The sequence below is a fragment of the Pseudophryne corroboree genome, unplaced genomic scaffold, assembly GCF_028390025.1.
Source record: "Pseudophryne corroboree isolate aPseCor3 unplaced genomic scaffold, aPseCor3.hap2 scaffold_536, whole genome shotgun sequence".
Taxonomy (NCBI): domain Eukaryota; kingdom Metazoa; phylum Chordata; class Amphibia; order Anura; family Myobatrachidae; genus Pseudophryne; species Pseudophryne corroboree.
The window spans coordinates 214,229-233,600 of record NW_026970137.1 but is presented as its reverse complement, the minus strand read 5'-3'; the positions used below and the strand labels follow the sequence as shown (position 1 = coordinate 233,600).

The window sequence follows — 19,372 nt, the reverse complement described above, 5'->3', positions numbered from 1 at the left end:
CCCCTTACCACCCTTTCATCAGCGGCCTCGTGATCCCGGAGGGCGGTGTGTGTGTGACTGACCTTAGGAAGAAACCGGAGCCTCCGCTGCATTGACCCAGCAACCGGGGCACTGGAGTATACTGTGCCGCTGGGAGTGATGGAGCTGCAGTAAATATGTCTATTAGACCTAGCCTGCTGCAGCCCTTGTAGATTCTTATTAAAAAAGTTCTTCTTTTCTTGTCAAAATTAATAGCTAAGAATAGGATGCCTGAGGCAGCCCCCTGTTAAGTGGCCTGCTACTGAAGGCACCAACTACAAACTGAGCTCCCTGTTCATGGAAGCAAGGTTATAGAGGAGGGGGCGCTGAGTATCTTGTGAACAGTCAAAAGCTTTGAGCTTGTTGGTGCCTCAGATCAAGATCCTACTCTACACCCCAATATGAATCCTTGTGGAGTCCAGTGTACCCCACAGAAGAAAAAAATGTGTCACAACCATTGGCAGCAACATAAGAATAGCTGCTGATGGGCACAATTGAGAAAGGAAGGGGGGAAAACATTTGAATCCAGCACATATATGTAATTCGAATATGTAATTTGTACCTTCCTACTTTAAAATGTAATGGATGAACCTCACCCTGTGAGAACTATCTTCATGATCAAGAGATCTCATATGCAAGATAAGTATGTGTTGGGATAGGGCTGTGGAGGGCGGCTGCTCGGGCACACCCCCGTCAAGTTAAGGAGATTCAACTGAGGAAGCACAAGGGAACTCTCATCTGGGGACAACAACTGCAGGGAGAACACATTTTCAGATGAATGTGGGAGGGCAGAAGGCTGCCTAATACTGAAGCACCCCCAAACAACAAACCAAATGCAACAACTAGTGCAAGCATTCCTGGGGGAAGGCCTGCAGCAGATGGATCCAATAACAGCTCCAGAGTTGCTCTACAAGACAAGTAAAAGGGTGTGAGCCCTGCAGCACCACCTGTACTTTGCATACACACATATAGGACAGCATCTCTTATATGCCCCAGAATCAATAAAATAGTATCCTTATCTAGGGTATCCATTCCCTCAGATAAGGTATCCGTCCATGCTGCTACAGCACTACACACCCAGGCCGACGCAATTGCCGGTCTGAGTAAGGTACCCGAATGTGTATAAATGGACTTCAGGGTTATCTCCTGTTTGCGGTCAGCAGACTCTTTGAGGGTAGCCGTATCCTGGGACGGGAGGGCTACCTTCTTGGATAAGCGTGTTAATGCTTTGTCCACCCTAGGGGAGGATTCCCATCTTAACCTATCCATTGATGGGAAAGGATACGCCATAAGAATCCTTTTGGAAATCTGCAGTCTTTTATCTGGAGATTCCCAGGCTTTTTCACATAACTCGTTCAGCTCGTGTGAGAGGGGTAAGGTTACCTCAGGCTTCTTTCCCTTGTACTTATGTACCCTCTTGTCAGGGACAGGGGGTTCCTCTGTGATGTGCAAAACATCTTTTATTGCCATAATCCTATATCGAATGGATTTTGCCAATTTTGGCTGTAACTTTGCATCATCGTAATCGACACTGGAGTCAGAATCCATGTCAGTATCTGTGTCAACAATCTGGGATAGTGGGCGCTTATGAGACCCTGACAGTCCCTGCGACATAGGATCAGGCATGGGTTGAGACCCTGACTGTCCCGAAGCTTCAGCCTTTTCTAATCTTTTGTGCACTGAGATTACACTAGCATTTAAAACATTCCACATATCCATCCAATCAGCTGTCGCAGAGACACCACATTAATTTGCTCCCGCTCCTCTCTAATATAGCCTTCTTCCTCAGACATGTCGACACACGTGTACCGACACACCACAAACACAGGGAATGCTTTTTCTGAAAACAGTTTCCCCACAAGGCCCTTTGGAGAGACAGAGAGAGAGAGTATGCCAGCACACACCCCAGCGCTATATAACCCAGGAATAACACAGTAACTTAATGTTTGCCCAGTAGTGCTGCTGTATGTAATTTGCGCCGAATTATGTGCCCCCCCCCCCTCTTTTCAACCCTCTTGTCTACCGTGGTTTCAGCAGGCGAGAGTCTGGGGAGCTGCCTCAGCGGTGCTGTGGAGAAAAAATGGCGCTGGTGAGTGCTGAGGGAGAAGCCCCGCCCCCTCGGCGGCGGGCTTCTGTCCCGCTTAAACTGTAAAATTGGCGGGGGCTCATACATATATACAGTGCTCAGCTGTATATATGTTATATTTTTGGCAAAAAGAGGTTTATATTGCTGCCCAGGGCGCCCTGCACCCTTACAGTGACCAGAGTATGTGAGGTGTATGGGAGCAATGGCGCACAGCTGCAGTGCTGTGCGTTACTTCAGTGAAGATCATGAAGTCTTCTGCCACCGCTGAAGTCTCTTTTTTTCTCATACTCACCCGGCTTCTATCTTCCGGCTCTGCGAGGGGGACGGCGGCGCGGCTCTGGGACGGACGGCGAGGGTGAGATCCTGCGTACCAATCCCGCTGGAGCTAATGGTGTCCAGTAGCCTAAGAAGCAGGACCTTGCAACTCAGAGAGTAGGGCTGCTTCTCTCCCCTCAGTCCCTCGATGCAGGGAGTCTGTTGCCAGCAGTGCTCCCTGAAATTTAAAAACCTAACAAAATACTTTCTGTCAGAAAGCTCAGGAGAGCTCCTGAAAAGCACACAGTTTCCACTGGGCACAGTATCAAACTGAGGTATGGAGGAGGGGCATAGAGGGAGGAGCCACTGCACACCCAGAACTAAAGTCTTTCTTAAAGTGCCCATGTCTCCTGCGGAGCCCGTCTATCCCCATGGTCCTTACAGAGTCCCCAGCATCCTCTAGGACGTTAGAGAAAATAGGATTTTAATACCTACCGGTAAATCCTTTTCTCTTAGTCCGTAGAGGATGCTGGGCACCCGTCCCAGTGCGTACTGTGTCTGCAGTTATTAAATGGCCCTTAACTCCAGAACATTTATGTGGAGACAACTTTCCCGACTTGACCATCTTCCTTGGATGTTTTCCCCCTGTGTGACTGCTCCCCAGCCTCGGAGGGTTGCATCAGTGGTCCCTAGGATCCAGTCCTGGATCCCGAACCATCGCCCCACTAGGAGGTGAGAACTGTGCAGCCGCCAATGGAGTGATATTCTGGTCTTGGAAGACAGGATTATCCTCCGGTGCATGTGTAGGTGGGATCCGGACCACTTGTCCAACAGGTCCCACTGGAACCATCTTCCCCAGCAACCGAATGCATTGATGGATTAACACTCTTGCTGGTTTCAGAATTTGTTTGACCAGACTCTGGATCTCCATAGCCTTTCCACTGGAAGAAAACCTCTTCTGTGTCCAGTATCACTCCCAAAAACAACAACCGCGTCATTGGGACCAACTGCGATTTTGGCAAGTTTAGGAGCCAACCATGTTGTTGAAGAACTGTCAGGGAGAGTGCAATGTTTTGCAACAACTGGTCCCTGGATCTCGCCTTTATCAAGAGATCATCCAAGTACGGGATAATTGTGACTCCTTGCTTGCGAAGGAGAACCATCATTTCCGCCATCACCCTGGTGAAAATCCTCGGAGCCGTGGACAGACCAAACGGCAACGTCTGAAATTGGTAATGACAATACTGAATTGCAAACCTCAGGTAGCTTGATGCAGTGGCTAAACGGAACATGTAAGTAGGCATCCTTATGTCTACCAAAACCATGAAATCTCCTTCCTCCGGACTGGAGATCCCTACCCTGAGAGATTCCATCTTGAAATTGAATTTCTTTAGGTAGAAATTGAGGGATTTCAGATTTCAGATTGGTCTGACTGAGCCTTCCGGCTTCGGGACCACGAAGAGGCTTGAATAAAAGCCTTCTCCCTGCTGACTAAGGCCGATTTGAACAATCGGTGAGGGGGAACGTCTTGAAACCCCAGTTTGTACCCTTGGGACACTATTTGTAAAACCCACGAGTCCAGGTCCAAATTAATCCAGAACTGACTGAAGTGTTTTAGACGTGCCCCCACTGGTGTGGGCTCCTGCAAGAGAGCCCCAGCGTCATGCAGTGGATTTGGCAGAAGCAGAGGACGATCTCTGCTCCTGCGATCTTGAAGAGGCTACAGACCTCTTCCCTCTTCTCCTTCCTCTACCTGCAAAGAAAGGGGAATCTTAACTTCTTGCATATCTATTGGGCCAAAATGACTGCATTAGATAATGATGCGTCTTCATCCGTTGAGAGGAAAAATAGGGCAAGAAGGTTGACTTACCTGCGGGAGCTGCTGAGATCAAATTAACTAGGCCGTCGCCAAACAAGGCTTCACCTTCATAGGGAAGAGACTCCCTTTCTTCTTGGAGTCAGCATCAGCATTCCCTTGGTGAATCCACAATGCCCTCCTATACGAGACTGCCATGAAATTGGCCCGTGAACTCAAGAGTCCTATATCCCTTGCAGTCGTAAGTATGCTGCAGTGTCCTTGATATGATCCAACGTAAGGAGCATCCCATGTCTCCAGGATATCTATATCGGATGACAAGGTATTCGACCAATTCTTGAATACTACTACTCACCCATGCGCATGTAATGGCAGGTCTAAGTAATGTACCCGTGGTTACATAACTAGAAATAATGTAGCTTCCTGCATACGATCCGCTGGATTTGTGACAGGGCCCCGTGCAGAACAGGGGGTGATTCCCACTTTATTCTGTCCGCGGCAGGAAATGAATAAACAACCGGAAACATTTTGGGGATTTGAAACCATCTTGTCGAGCTGGCCCAGACTTTCTCAAACAGAGATGGAGGAACGTTACATCAGCTTTCATTATATATCTATATATACATACATATAGACCCCTTTGTCAGGAACAGCAGGGTCCTCAGTGATGTTAATATGTCCTTAATATCCACAATCATGTACTGAATGCTCCTTGCCAATATTGGATCTAATCAGGAAATATTATGGTCGACATAGGAATCAGTATCCGAGTCAGTATCAGTGTGTAGTAACTGGGCAAAATAACATTTTTGCGGGGCCTGAGGGAAAAGAAGCATAGCCATGAACATCACATCTTTTCTCTACGTCTGTGTCTGGGACACAGATTTATACAACCTCACTCTGATATTACTGAAACTTTCACCCAGTCAGTTATTGGTGGTGCCAACAGGGCCACCATCATATGTCTGCATTCCTAATATAGTTTCCTCTTGGGAAAAACATTCAGCCACCGACATGTTGACACACATGTACCAAGTACCCACAGACACATCGGCTTATGGGGGATAGACCTACAGTAAATCTGTCAGAGGGACAGATGGGATTTTTCAGCTCACAACCCAGCGTCAAAAGTACACAGTCTGGGAAATAATAAACTCTATAGTGATAGACTTGTAACGCTCTATAGATGTGCTGGTGAGGTGAGGAAGAAGCCCCGCCGCTGTAATGGCACGCTTCTGTCCCGCTCAGAAACAAATAATTAATTACGCTGGTGGGGTAAGGACAGTGCCCAGGCACTAATGTCCACTTTTGCCAGCCTTTTGTGAGGAATTTATGCTGCCCAGGGTGCCCCCCCCCCTTAACGCCCTGCACCCTGCAGTGCCTGTGTTTGTGTGGGAGCATGGCGCACAGCATTCCGCTCGCTGCGTGGTACCTCAGAATGCCATCTGTTCTTCTGCTACTCGCCTGTCTTCTGACTTCTGGCTCTGTAAGGGGGTGACGGCAGGCTACGAGAGTGGGCATCTAGGCGTACCCAGCGATCAGCACCCTCAGGAGCTAATGGTGTCCTGTCAGCCAGAGGTAGAGCCATTGAACTCACTAGAAGTTGGTCATACTTCTCTCCCCTAAGTCCCACGAAGCAGGGAGACTGTTGCCAGCAGCCTCCCTGAAAATAAGAAAAACTAACATAAGTCTTTTCAGAGAGACTCAGTAGAGCTCCCCTGTAGTGCATCCAGTCTCACTGGGCACAATTCTAAAACTGGAGTCTGGAGGAGGGGCATAGAGGGAGGAGACAGTTCACACCCTTTGAAAGTCTTAAAGTGCCCATGTCTCCTGCGGATCCCGTCTATACCCCATGGTTCTTAATGTGATCCCAGCATCCTCTAGGACGTATGAGAAAACAAATAACGCACACACGAGGAGAGAACAAAGGAAGCTATAAGGAGGGGAGGGGAGGGGGGGGGGTAAGGTAAGGTAGTAAAGGCATATTGGATAAACTACAACCTTATACATATTCATTAATGTACCAGTAGTTAGAAGTAGAAGAGCTCTAACAGAAACCACAAAGCTTATCTAAAGCCACACCACACTGGATATGCCCAATCTCATTTGATCTTTGAAGCAAAGCAGTATTGGACTTTGTTACTACCAAGCAGTCTCCCATCCATGTATTATCAGATTCTTTAGGTGTTTTTAAACTACCAACACCCTTTTCTTGGTACATTTAATTTTTACACGTATTCTTTTATGTACCAGAAGTTAGAAGTAGAAAAGCTCTAACAGAAACCACGAGCTCATCTACAGTCACAGCACACTGGATTTGCCCAATCTCTCCTGATCATGGAAGCTGAGCAGTGTTGGTCCTGGTTTTAGTACTTGGATGGGAGACCACCAGGAAATACCAGGAGCTGTGTGCATTTTTACAATACCAACACCGTTCTCTTGATGCATTCCATTTTGAAACATTGGGGCAGATCTATTAAGCCTGGTGAACTGATAAAGTGCAAGGTGATAAAGTACCAGCCAGTCAGCTCCTAACTGTCATTTTTCAAACCCAGCCTGTGACATGGCAATTAGGAGCTGATTGGCTGGTACTTTATCACCATGCAAATTATCATTCCACCAGGTTTAATAAATCGGCCGCTTATTCATTTATGTACTAGTAGTTAGAAGTAGAAGAACTCTAACAGAAACCACTAAGCTCATCTACAGCCACACCACACTGTATATGCCCAATATCACCTGATCTTAGGCCTGGTTTGTTCTTGGATGTGAGACCACCTGGGAATACCAGGTGCTGTAGGTAGTTTTATACTACCAACACCGTTCTCTTGATGCATTCTATTTTGAAACTTATTCATTGATGTAGAAGTTAGAAACAGCAAAAATCATCTACAGCCGCATCACACTGGATATGTCCAATCTCATCTGATGTTGGAAGCTAAGCAGTGTTGTGCCTGGTTAGTTTTTGGATTTCAGGTCCTGCCTTCTGGTTTGGCCACGGCACCTCGGAAATTCACCAAGGTCATGGCCGTGATGACGACCCTTCACCATCGGTGGACCAGGGAGGAATCTCTCCTCCCGATAAACATTCTGGAATTGCGGGCAGTGTTCAATTCATTGATACTGGCCCTGCCTCTAGTACAGAACAGGCCTGTTCAAGTACAATCGGACAACGCCACCACGGTAGTGTACACAAATCATCAAGTCGGCACTCGAAACTGCATGACAAAGCTGGAAGTATAAAAAAATCCTCAGTTGGCTAGAACGTCATCTGCCAGCAATATCGGCAGTGTTCATTCCCGGAGTCCTCAACTGGGAAGCGGATTTCCTCAGTCGTCAGGACGTTCACGCTGGAGAGTGGAGAGGCTGCAGCAGAAATATCTGCACTGGTGTCAGTAGGTGACTGAGGCAGGGATGACTGGGAGATAGTGGGTGACTGAAGCATGTATGAGTGGGATATAGTGGGTGACTGAAGCCGGGGTGACTGGGAGATAGTGGGTGACTGATGCAGGGGTGACAGTGATAGTGGGTGACTTAGGCAGGGGTGACAGGGAGATAGTGGGTTACTGAGGGAGGGGTGATAGGAAGGGGTTGGGTAAGTATGGGAAGAAAGTGGGTGACAGGGATAATAAATGAATAAGGCAGGGATGATAGGGAGATAGTGGATGACTGTGGCAGGGGTGACAGGGACAGTAAGAGACTGAGGCAGGGTTGACAGGGATAGTGGGTGACTGAAGCAGGGGTGATAGAGTGACAGTGGGTGACTGAGGCAGGGGTGACAGGGATAGTGGGTGACTGAGGCAGGGGTCGCAGGTATAGTGGTTGACTGAGGCGGCGGTGACTGGGAGATAGTGGGTAACTGAGGCAGGGGTGACAGGGAAAGTGTGCGACTCAGGCAGGGGTGATAGGGAGATAGTGGGCAGCATATCTCTGCCTCACTGCAGCAGCACATTCCTGCTTCACTGACAGCAGCACATCCCTGCAACGTTGACAGCAACACATCCCTGCAACATTGACGGCAGCACATCCCTGCCTCATTGACGGCAGCACATCCCTGCCTCACTTATAGCAGCACATCCCTGCCTCGCTGACAGCAGCACATCACTGCCTCGCTGACAGCAGCACATCACTGCTTCACTGACAGCAGCACATCACTGCTTCACTGACAGCAGAACATCCCTGCCTCACTGGCAGCAGCACATCCCTGCTTTACTGACAGCTGTATATAGGGCCTAATTAAGACCTGATCCCTGCTGTGCATATTCACACAACAGGAGATCAGGTCTGAAGTGCGTGTGTGCTGGTGCCACAGTGCACCGGCACATGCCAGAGATGCGATCAGCATCTCTGCCCAGTGAGCGCCTCTGCCTGATTGACAGGTAGAGGCGGTCACTGGGCAGGAGGAGTCGGGCCAGCGGCGTTGTGCCGCCATTTTGGGGGCACAGTCAGGACAACGCAGACATGACCGGACCGTATGGGGGCGGGGCCGTGACGGCTGTGTAACCCGGACAGCAACGGGCCTTATTTACTAAAATCTCAGATAAATTTTATGGCATTTATGTGCAGTCTAGTTTGCACAGTTGACAGAGTGTTGATCTTGCACTATCAATGTAAGCCTCACATAGGTTTGATACACATGTAAGTTTGTTTTTATTTTACTACATTGTGGTTTGTGGCTCTATACCATGTAATGCATGTCTTTTAACAGTAGTCAAGTCTTCCAATGTGCTTGTTAGTGAAACCCAATACATAGCTTTATTTTATTTTGTTTCTTCAAATATTACATAGTAACATAGTAACATAGTATCTGAGGTTGAAAAAAGACAATTGTCCATCGAGTTCAACCTATTTGTGGTGTCCTATGCATGATGATTTTACTAAAATTTCTGACTGATGCTGCTGTCAGCCATTGCATTTTATCCCTATTTATAGTAACTATAATGCATGACTATGCACCATACCCCTGTATATCCTTATCCAATAGGAATTTATCTAACCCATTCTTAAAGGTGTTGACAGATTCCGCCATTACAACTCCCTCGGGCAGGGAATTCCAAACACGTATTGTCCTTACCGTGAAAAAGCCTTTACGCTGTATTGTCTCCTCTCCTCTAACCTGAGCGAGTGTCCACGAGTCCTCTGTGTTGATCTAACCAGAAACAGGTCCCGCGCAAGCTCTGTGTATTGTCCCCTTATATATTTGTAGATGTTGATCATATCCCCTCTTAGTCTCCGCTTTTCCAATGTAAACATGCCTAGTCTTTCAAGCCTTTCCTTGTATTCCATCATCTCCATGCCCTTAATTAGTTTGGTCGCCCTCCTCTGTACCTTTTCAAGCTCCAGGATATCCTTTTTGTAGTACGGTGCCCAGAACTGTACACAGTATTCAAGGTGTGGCCTCACTAGTGATTTATATAACGGGAGTATAATACTCTCGTCCCTAGCATCAATACCCCGTTTTATGCATGCTAATATCTTATTAGCCTTCTTTGCTGCAGTCCTACTTTGGGTACTACTGCTTAGCTTGCTATCTATGAGGACACCTAAGTCCTTTTCCAGTACAGAATCCCCTAATTTTACCCCATTTAGTAGGTAGGCATATGTCTTATAACTTTTTTTTTCAATATATAAACATTTTTATTATAAGATTTTCAATGACACAAGTACATCCAAGTTGCAGATTATGGATTGTGAAGGACAAATCAACCATATAAACAATTTAAGCAATTTAAATTGCATGCAGGTAGTAGAATATCAAACTCCTTGGATGAAAGTTGGTCGTAATAAACTAGGATAGAAAAGAATAAAGTCCTAGCTGTTTTTATAAAATCAATGAATCAAATCTAACTCTGATTACATCAGAGAAGGCCAGGTACCCTACACCAGAACAGGGGGTTTGAAATTTTGACTTGTCTACTTAAAGATCACCAAAATCTGATAACAAGGTCAATTACGTCCCTGGTTGGGATTGAACCAACAACCATTTGGTTAGTAGCCGGACACACTAACCAATTGCGCCACAGAGACACGTTGCAAAAAGCACATACTGACAAAGGCTAATAAGCATACATCTAGAACGTTTCCTAGAAAAACTTTAAAAAGTCAATAATCTGGAGAGTTTTTGTAAGATGTTTCTTCCATCAACCAAGGAAGAAACACATTGGTACTTTCCCATGATGAGTGAGTGCTTCAGGATCGCTTGCACTTACATGTGCAGCAGAGTACTGCAATGGAAGCATGCTGGGCCCATAACCCAGAGGTAGGCAGATTGAAACTATCCTTTGCTATATGCATTTTTTTTTGTTAATTTAAGTAATCAAAACTGGGATTGATATTTTTGCTCTTTTATTTTTACTTAAAGTACAATAACTTTTACCATTTTAATTTGTTTTAATAGTATATTGACAGTATAGTTTTCTTTAAAAAATCCACTTAATTTTCTTTACCCTATTATTAAAAGGGTAATTGACAAAAACAAACTACATTGTCACCAGAAGAGCAATACAAAATGTACAAGTGATATATTAAAATCATCTTTCCAGCTTGAATTTCAATGATGCATTGGGGCAACGATTTTGTGAGAAACATCTTCACCCTTAAATAAAGATTTTCTTAATTCCTTACCTGTGTGCTAATTAGATATCACCTTGTTTTCACATTAAACAGACTTCTACATGAGAAAGCAGCAAGGATGCAGTGGCGTTAATGTTTCCTGGTGTCAACCTGTATTATTTCAGTAGACATTGAAATGAGGATGCATCTTGCTGCCTTTCCAATGAAGCAAGTTTAATTTAGTAATAGGTGAAAAACCATCCCTACAAAGGTGTTAATCAGAGACTTGGCTTTGTGGACACTTTTCAGAGAACAAATTTGTTAGCATAAAAATAAAGCCAGAAAATGAAGAGCTGTTTAATCACTCAATTGGATTTTTTTTGCCAGCATATTTCTTTTTCTCTGCAACCCACTGCTAAATTGTGCTTCCTAGCTGTTTTTATAAAATCAATGAATCAAATCTAACTCTGATTACATCAGAGAAGGCCAGGTACCCTACACCATAACAGGGGGTTTGAAATTTTGACTTGTCTACTTAAAGATCACCAAAATCTGATAACAAAGTCAATTACGTCCCTGGGTGGGATTGAACCACCAACCATTTGGTTAGTAGCCGGACCCACTAACCGATTGCACCACAGAGACACTTTGCAAAAAGCACATACTGACAAAGGCTAATAAGCATACATCTAGAACGTTTCCTAGAAAAACTTTAAAAAGTCAATAATCTGGAGAGTTTTTGTAAGATGTTTCTTCCATCAACCAACGAAGAAACACATTGGTACTTTCCCATGATGACTGAGCGCTTCAGGATCTCTTGCACTTACATGTGCAGCAGAGTACTGCAATGGAAGCATGCTGGGCCCATAACCCAGAGGTAGGCAGATTGAAACTATCCTTTGCTATATGCATTTTTTTTGTTAATTTAAGTAATCAAAACTGGGATTGATATTTTTGCTCTTTTATTTTTACTTACCATTTTAATTTGTTTTAATAGTATATTGACAGTATAGTTTTCTTTAAAAAATCCACTTAATTTTCTTTACCCTATTATTAAAAGGGTAATTGACAAAAACAAACTACATTGTCACCAGAAGAGCAATACAAAATGTACAAGTGATATATTAAAATCATCTTTCCAGCTTGAATTTCAATGATGCATTGGGGCAACGATTTTGTGAGAAACATCTTCACCCTTAAATAAAGATTTTCTTAATTCCTTACCTGTGTGCTAATTAGATATCACCTTGTTTTCACATTAAACAGACTTCCACATGAGAAAGCAGCAAGGATGCTGTGGCGTTAATGTTTCCTGGTGTCAACCCGTATTATTTCAGTAGACATTGAAATGAGGATGCATCTTGCTGCCTTTCCAATGAAGCAAATTTAATTTAGTAATAGGTGAAAAACCATCCCTACAAAGGTGTTAATCAGAGACTTGGCTTTGTGGACACTTTTCAGAGAACAAATTTGTTAGCATAAAAATAAAGCCAGAAAATGAAGAGCTGTTTAATCACTCAATTGGATTTTTTTGCCAGCATATTTCTTTTTCTCTGCAACCCACTGCTAAATTGTGCTTCCTAGCTGTTTTTATAAAATCACTGAATCAAATCTAACTCTGATTACATCAGAGAAGGCCAGGTACCCTACACCATAAGAGGGGGTTTGAAATTTTGACTTGTCTACTTAAAGATCACCAAAATCTGATAACAAGGTCAATTACGTCCCTGGGTGGGATTGAACCACCAACCTTTTGGTTTTTAGCCGTACACACTAACTGATTGCGCCACAGAGAGACTTTGCAAAAGTACATACTGACAAAGGCTAATAAGCATTCATCTAAAACGTTTCCTAGAAAAACTTTAAAAAGTCAATAATCTGGAGAGTTTTTGTAAGATGTTTCTTCCATCCACCAACGAAGAAACACATTGGTACTTTCCCATGATGAGTGAGTGCTTCAGGATCTCTTGCACTTACATGTGCAGCAGAGTACTGCAATGGAAGCATGCTGGGCCCATAACCCAGAGGTAGGCAGATTAAAACTATCCTCTGCTATATGCATTTTTTTTGTTAATTAAAGTAATCCAAAACTGGGATTGATATTTTTGCTCTTTTATTTTTCATTAAAGTACAATAACTTTTACCATTTTAATTTGTTTTAATAGTATATTGAAAGTATTGTTTTCTTTTAAAAATCCACTTAATTTTCTTTACCCTATTATTAAAATGGTAATTGACAAAAACAAACTACATTGTCACCAGAAGAGCAATACAAAATGTACAAGTGATATATTAAAATCATCTTTCCAGCTTGAATTTCAATGATGCATTGGGGCAACGATTTTGTGAGAAACATTTTCACCCTTAAATAAAGATTTTCTTAATTCCTTACCTGTGTGCTAATTAGATATCACCTTGTTTTCACATTAAACAGACTTCCACATGAGAAAGCAGCAAGGATGCAGTGGCGTTAATGTTTCCTGGTGTCAACCTGTATTATTTCAGTAGACATTGAAATGAGGATGCATCTTGCTGCCTTTCCAATGAAGCAAGTTTAATTTAGTAATAGGTGAAAAACCATCCTTACAAAGGTGTTAATCAGAGACTTGGCTTTGTGGACACTTTTCAGAGAACAAATTTGTTAGCATAAAAATAAAGCCAGAAAATGAAGAGCTGTTTAATCACTCAATTGGATTTTTTTGCCAGCATATTTCTTTTTCTCTGCAACCCACTGCTAAATTGTGCTTCCTAGCTGTTTTTATAAAATCACTGAATCAAATCTAACTCTGATTACATCAGAGAAGGCCAGGTACCCTACACCATAAGAGGGGGTTTGAAATTTTGACTTGTCTACTTAAAGATCACCAAAATCTGATAACAAGGTCAATTACGTCACTGGGTGGGATTGAACCACCAACCTTTTAATTAATAGCCATACACACTAACTGATTGCGCCACAGAGACACTTTGCAAAAGTACATACTGACAAAGGCTAATAAGCATTCATCTAAAACGTTTCCTAGAAAAACTTTAAAAAGTCAATAATCTGGAGAGTTTTTGTAAGATGTTTCTTCCATCAACCAACGAAGAAACACATTGGTACTTTCCCATGATGAGTGAGTGCTTCAGGATCTATTGCACTTACATGTGCAGAAGAGTACAGCAATGGAAGCATGCTGGGCACATAACCCAGAGGTAGGCAGATTGAAACTATCCTCTGCTATATGCATTTTTTTTTGTTAATTAAAGTAATCCAAAACTGGGATTGATATGTTGGCTCTTTTATTTTTACTTACAGTACAATAACTTTTACCATTTTAATTTGTTTTAATAGCATATTGACAGTATTGTTTTCTTTCAAAAATCCACTTAATTTTCTTTACCCTATTATTAAAATGGTAATTGACAAAAACAAACTACATTGTCACCAGAAGAGCAATACAAAATGTACAAGTGATATATTAAAATCATCTTTCCAGCTTGAATTTCAATGATGCATTGGGGCAACGATTTTGTGAGAAACATTTTCACCCTTAAATAAAGATTTTCTTAATTCCTTACCTGTGTGCTAATTAGATATCACCTTGTTTTCACATTAAACAGACTTCCACATGAGAAAGCAGCAAGGATGCAGTGGCGTTAATGTTTCCTGGTGTCAACCCGTATTATTTCAGTAGACATTGAAATGAGGATGCATCTTGCTGCCTTTCCAATGAAGCAAGTTTAATTTAGTAATAGGTTAAAAACCATCCTTACAAAGGTGTTAATCAGAGACTTGGCTTTGTGGACACTTTTCAGAGAACAAATTTGTTAGCATAAAAATAAAGCCAGAAAATTAAGAGCTGTTTAATCACTCAATTGGATTTTTTTTGCCAGCATATTTCTTTTTCTCTGCAACCCACTGCTAAATTGTGCTTCCTAGCTGTTTTTATAAAATCACTGAATCAAATCAAACTCTGATTACATCAGAGAAAGCCAGGTACCCTACACCAGAACAGGGGGTTTGAAATTTTGACTTGTCTACTTAAAGATCACCAAAACCTGATAACAAGGTCAATTACGTCCCTGAGTGGGATTGAACCACCAACCTTTTGGTTAATAGTCGTGCACACTAACTGATTGCGCCACAGAGACACTTTGCAAAAATGCATACTGACAAAGGCTAATAAGCATTCATCTAAAACGTTTCCTAGAAAAACTTTAAAAAGTCAATAATCTGGAGAGTTTTTGTAAGATGTTTCTTCCATCAACCAACGAAGAAACACATTGGTACTTTCCCATGATGAGTGAGTGCTTCAGGATCTCTTGCACTTACATGTGCAGCAGAGTACAGCAATGGAAGCATGCTGGGCCCATAACCCAGCGGTAGGCAGATTGAAACTATCCTCTGCTATATGCATTTTTTTTTGTTAATTAAAGTAATCCAAAACTGGGATTGATATTTTGGCTCTTTTATTTTTACTTAAAGTACAATAACTTTTACCATTTTAATTTGTTTTAATAGTATATTGACAGTATTGTTTTCTTTCAAAAATCCATTTAATTTTCTTTACCCTATTATTAAAATGGTAATTGACAAAAACAAACTACATTGTCACCAGAAGAGCAATACAAAATGTACAAGTGATATATTAAAATCATCTTTCCAGCTTGAATTTCAATGATGCATTGGGGCAACGATTTTGTGAGAAACATCTTCACCCTTAAATAAAGATTTTCTTAATTCCTTACCTATGTGCTAATTAGATATCACCTTGTTTTCACATTAAACAGACTTCCACATGAGAAAGCAGCAAGGATACAGTGGCGTTAATGTTTCCTGGTGTCAACCTGTATTATTTCAGTAGACATTGAAATGAGGATGCATCTTGCTGCCTTTCCAATGAAGCAAGTTTAATTTAGTAATAGGTGAAAAACCATCCCTACAAAGGTGTTAATCAGAGACTTGGTTTTGTGGACACTTTTCAAAGAACAAATTTGTTAGCATAAAAATAAAGCCAGAAAATGAAGAGCTGTTTAATCACTCAATTGGATTTTTTTGCCAGCATATTTCTTTTTCTCTGCAACCCACTGCTAAATTGTGCTTCCTAGCTGTTTTTATAAAATCACTGAATCAAATCTAACTCTGATTACATCAGAGAAAGCCAGGTACCCTACACCATAACAGGGGGTTTGAAATTTTGACTTGTCTACTTAAAGATCACCAAAATCTGATAACAAGGTCAATTACATCCCTGGTTGGGATTGAACCACCAACCTTTTGGTTAGTAGCCAGACACACTAACCGATTGCGCCACAGAGACACTTTGCGAAAAGTATATACTGACAAAGTCTAATAAGCATACATCTAGAACGTTTCCTAGAAAAACTTTAAAAAGTCAATAATCTGGAGAGTTTTTGTAAGATGTTTCTTCCATCAACCAATGAAGAAACACATTGGTACTTTCCCATGATGAGTGAGTGCTTCAGGATCTCTTGCACTTACATGTGCAGCAAAGTACTGCAATGGAAGCATGCTGGGCCCATTACCCAGAGGTAGGCAGATTGAAACTATCCTCTGCTATATGCATTTTTTTTGTTAATTAAAGTAATCAAAACTGGGATTGATATTTTTGCTCTTTTATTTTTACTTAAAGTACAATAACTTTTACCATTTTAATTTGTTTTAATAGTATATTGACAGTATAGTTTTCTTTTAAAAATCCACTTAATTGTCTTTACCCTATTATTAAAAGGGTAATTGACAAAAACAAACTACATTGTCACCAGAAGAGCAATACAAAATGTACAAGTGATATATTAAAATCATCTTTCCAGCTTGAATTTCAATGATGCATTGGGGCAACGATTTTGTGAGAAACATCTTCACCCTTAAATAAAGATTTTCTTAATTCCTTACCTGTGTGCTAATTAGATATCACCTTGTTTTCACATTAAACAGACTTCTACATGAGAAAGCAGCAAGGATGCAGTGGCGTTAATGTTTCCTGGTGTCAACCTGTATTATTTCAGTAGACATTGAAATGAGGATGCATCTTGCTGCCTTTCCAATTAAGCAAGTTTAATTTAGTAATAGGTGAAAAACCATCCCTACAAAGGTGTTAATCAGAGACTTGGCTTTGTGGACACTTTTCAGAGAACAAATTTGTTAGCATAAAAATAAAGCCAGAAAATGAAGAGCTATTTAATCACTCAATTGGATTTTTTTTGCCAGCATATTTCTTTTTCTCTGCAACCCACTGCTAAATTGTGCTTCCTAGCTGTTTTTATAAAATCAATGAATCAAATCTAACTCTGATTACATCAGAGAAGGCCAGGTACCCTACACCAGAACAGGGGGATTTGAAATTTTGACTTGTCTACTTAAAGATCACCAAAATCTGATAACAAGGTCAATTACGTCCCTGGGTGGGATTGAACCACCAACCTTTTGGTTAATAGCCGTGCACACAAACTGATTGCGCCACAAAGACACTTTGCAAACGTACATACTGACAAAGGCTAATAAGCATTCATCTAAAACGTTTCCTAGAAAAACTTTAAAAAGTCAATAATCTGGAGAGTTTTTGTAAAATGTTTCTTCCATCAACCAACGAAGAAACACATTGGTACTTTCCCATGATGAGTGAGTGCTTCAGGATCTCTTGCACTTACATGTGCAGCAGAGTACAGCAATGGAAGCATGCTGGGCCCATAACCCAGCGGTAGGCAGATTGAAACTATCCTTTGCTATATGCATTTTTTTTTGTTCATTTAAGTAATCAAAACTGGGATTGATATTTTTGCTCTTTTATTTTTACTTAAAGTACAATTACTTTTACCATTTTAATTTGTTTTAATAGTATATTGACAGTATTGTTTTCTTTCAAAAATCCACTTAATTTTCTTTACCCTATTATTAAAATGGTAATTGACAAAAACAAACTACATTGTCACCAGAAGAGCAATACAAAATGTACAAGTGATATATTAAAATCATCTTTCCAGCTTGAATTTCAATGATGCATTGGGGCAACGATTTTGTGAGAAACATCTTCACCCTTAAATAAAGATTTTCTTAATTCCTTACCTGTGTGCTAATTAGATATCACCTTGTTTTCACATTAAACAGACTTCCACATGAGAAAGCAGCAAGGATACAGTGGCGTTAATGTTTCCTGGTGTCAACCTGTATTATTTCAGTAGACATTGAATTGAGGATGCATCTTGCTGCCTTTCCAATGAAGCAAGTTTAATTTAGTAATAGGTGAAAAACCATCCCTACAAAGGTGTTAATCAGAGACTTGGCTTTGTGGACACTTTTCAGAGAACAAATTTGTTAGCATAAAAATAAAGCCAGAAAATGAAGAGCTATTTAATCACTCAATTGGATTTTTTTTGCCAGCATATTTCTTTTTCTCTGCAACCCACTGCTAAATTGTGCTTCCTAGCTGTTTTTATAAAATCACTGAATCAAATCTAACTCTGATTACATCAGAGAAGGCCAGGTACCCTACACCAGAACAGGGGGATTTGAAATTTTGACTTGTCTACTTAAAGATCACCAAAATCTGATAACAAGGTCAATTACGTCCCTGGGTGGGATTGAACCACCAACCTTTTGGTTAATAGCCGTGCACACAAACTGATTGCGCCACAAAGACACTTTGCAAACGTACATACTGACAAAGGCTAATAAGCATTCATCTAAAACGTTTCCTAGAAAAACTTTAAAAAGTCAATAATCTGGAGAGTTTTTGTAAAATGTTTCTTCCATCAACCAACGAAGAAACACATTGGTACTTTCCCATGATGAGTGAGTGCTTCAGGATCTCTTGCACTTACATGTGCAGCAGAGTACAGCAATGGAAGCATGCTGGGCCCATAACCCAGCGGTAGGCAGATTGAAACTATCCTTTGCTATATGCATTTTTTTTTGTTCATTTAAGTAATCAAAACTGGGATTGATATTTTTGCTCTTTTATTTTTACTTAAAGTACAATAACTTTTACCATTTTAATTTGTTTTAATAGTATATTGACAGTATTGTTTTCTTTCAAAAATCCACTTAATTTTCTTTACCCTATTATTAAAATGGTAATTGACAAAAACAAACTACATTGTCACCAGAAGAGCAATACAAAATGTACAAGTGATATATTAAAATCATCTTTCCAGCTTGAATTTCAATGATGCATTGGGGCAACGATTTTGTGAGAAACATCTTCACCCTTAAATAAAGATTTTCTTAATTCCTTACCTGTGTGCTAATTAGATATCACCTTGTTTTCACATTAAACAGACTTCTACATGAGAAAGCAGCAAGGATGCAGTGGCGTTAATGTTTCCTGGTGTCAACCTGTATTATTTCAGTAGACATTGAAATGAGGATGCATCTTGCTGCCTTTCCAATAAAGCAAGTTTAATTTAGTAATAGGTGAAAAACCATCCCTACAAAGGTGTTAATCAGAGACTTGGCTTTGTGGACACTTTTCAGAGAACAAATTTGTTAGCATAAAAATAAAGCCAGAAAATGAAGAGCTGTTTAATCACTCAATTGGATTTTTTTTGCCAGCATATTTCTTTTTCTCTGCAACCCACTGCTAAATTGTGCTTCCTAGCTGTTTTTATAAAATCAATGAATCAAATCTAACTCTGATTACATC

At 41.2% G+C, this 19,372-nt stretch overlaps 1 non-coding gene across 1 annotated transcript; it reads right to left on the bottom strand.

Annotated features, from left to right (window-relative positions):
- Positions 1-10,128: 10,128 nt before the first annotated feature.
- On the bottom strand, positions 10,129-10,202 carry TRNAS-ACU (transfer RNA serine (anticodon ACU)). The gene has a single exon. It is a non-coding gene; the product is annotated as a tRNA-Ser (tRNA).
- Positions 10,203-19,372: the final 9,170 nt, after the last annotated feature.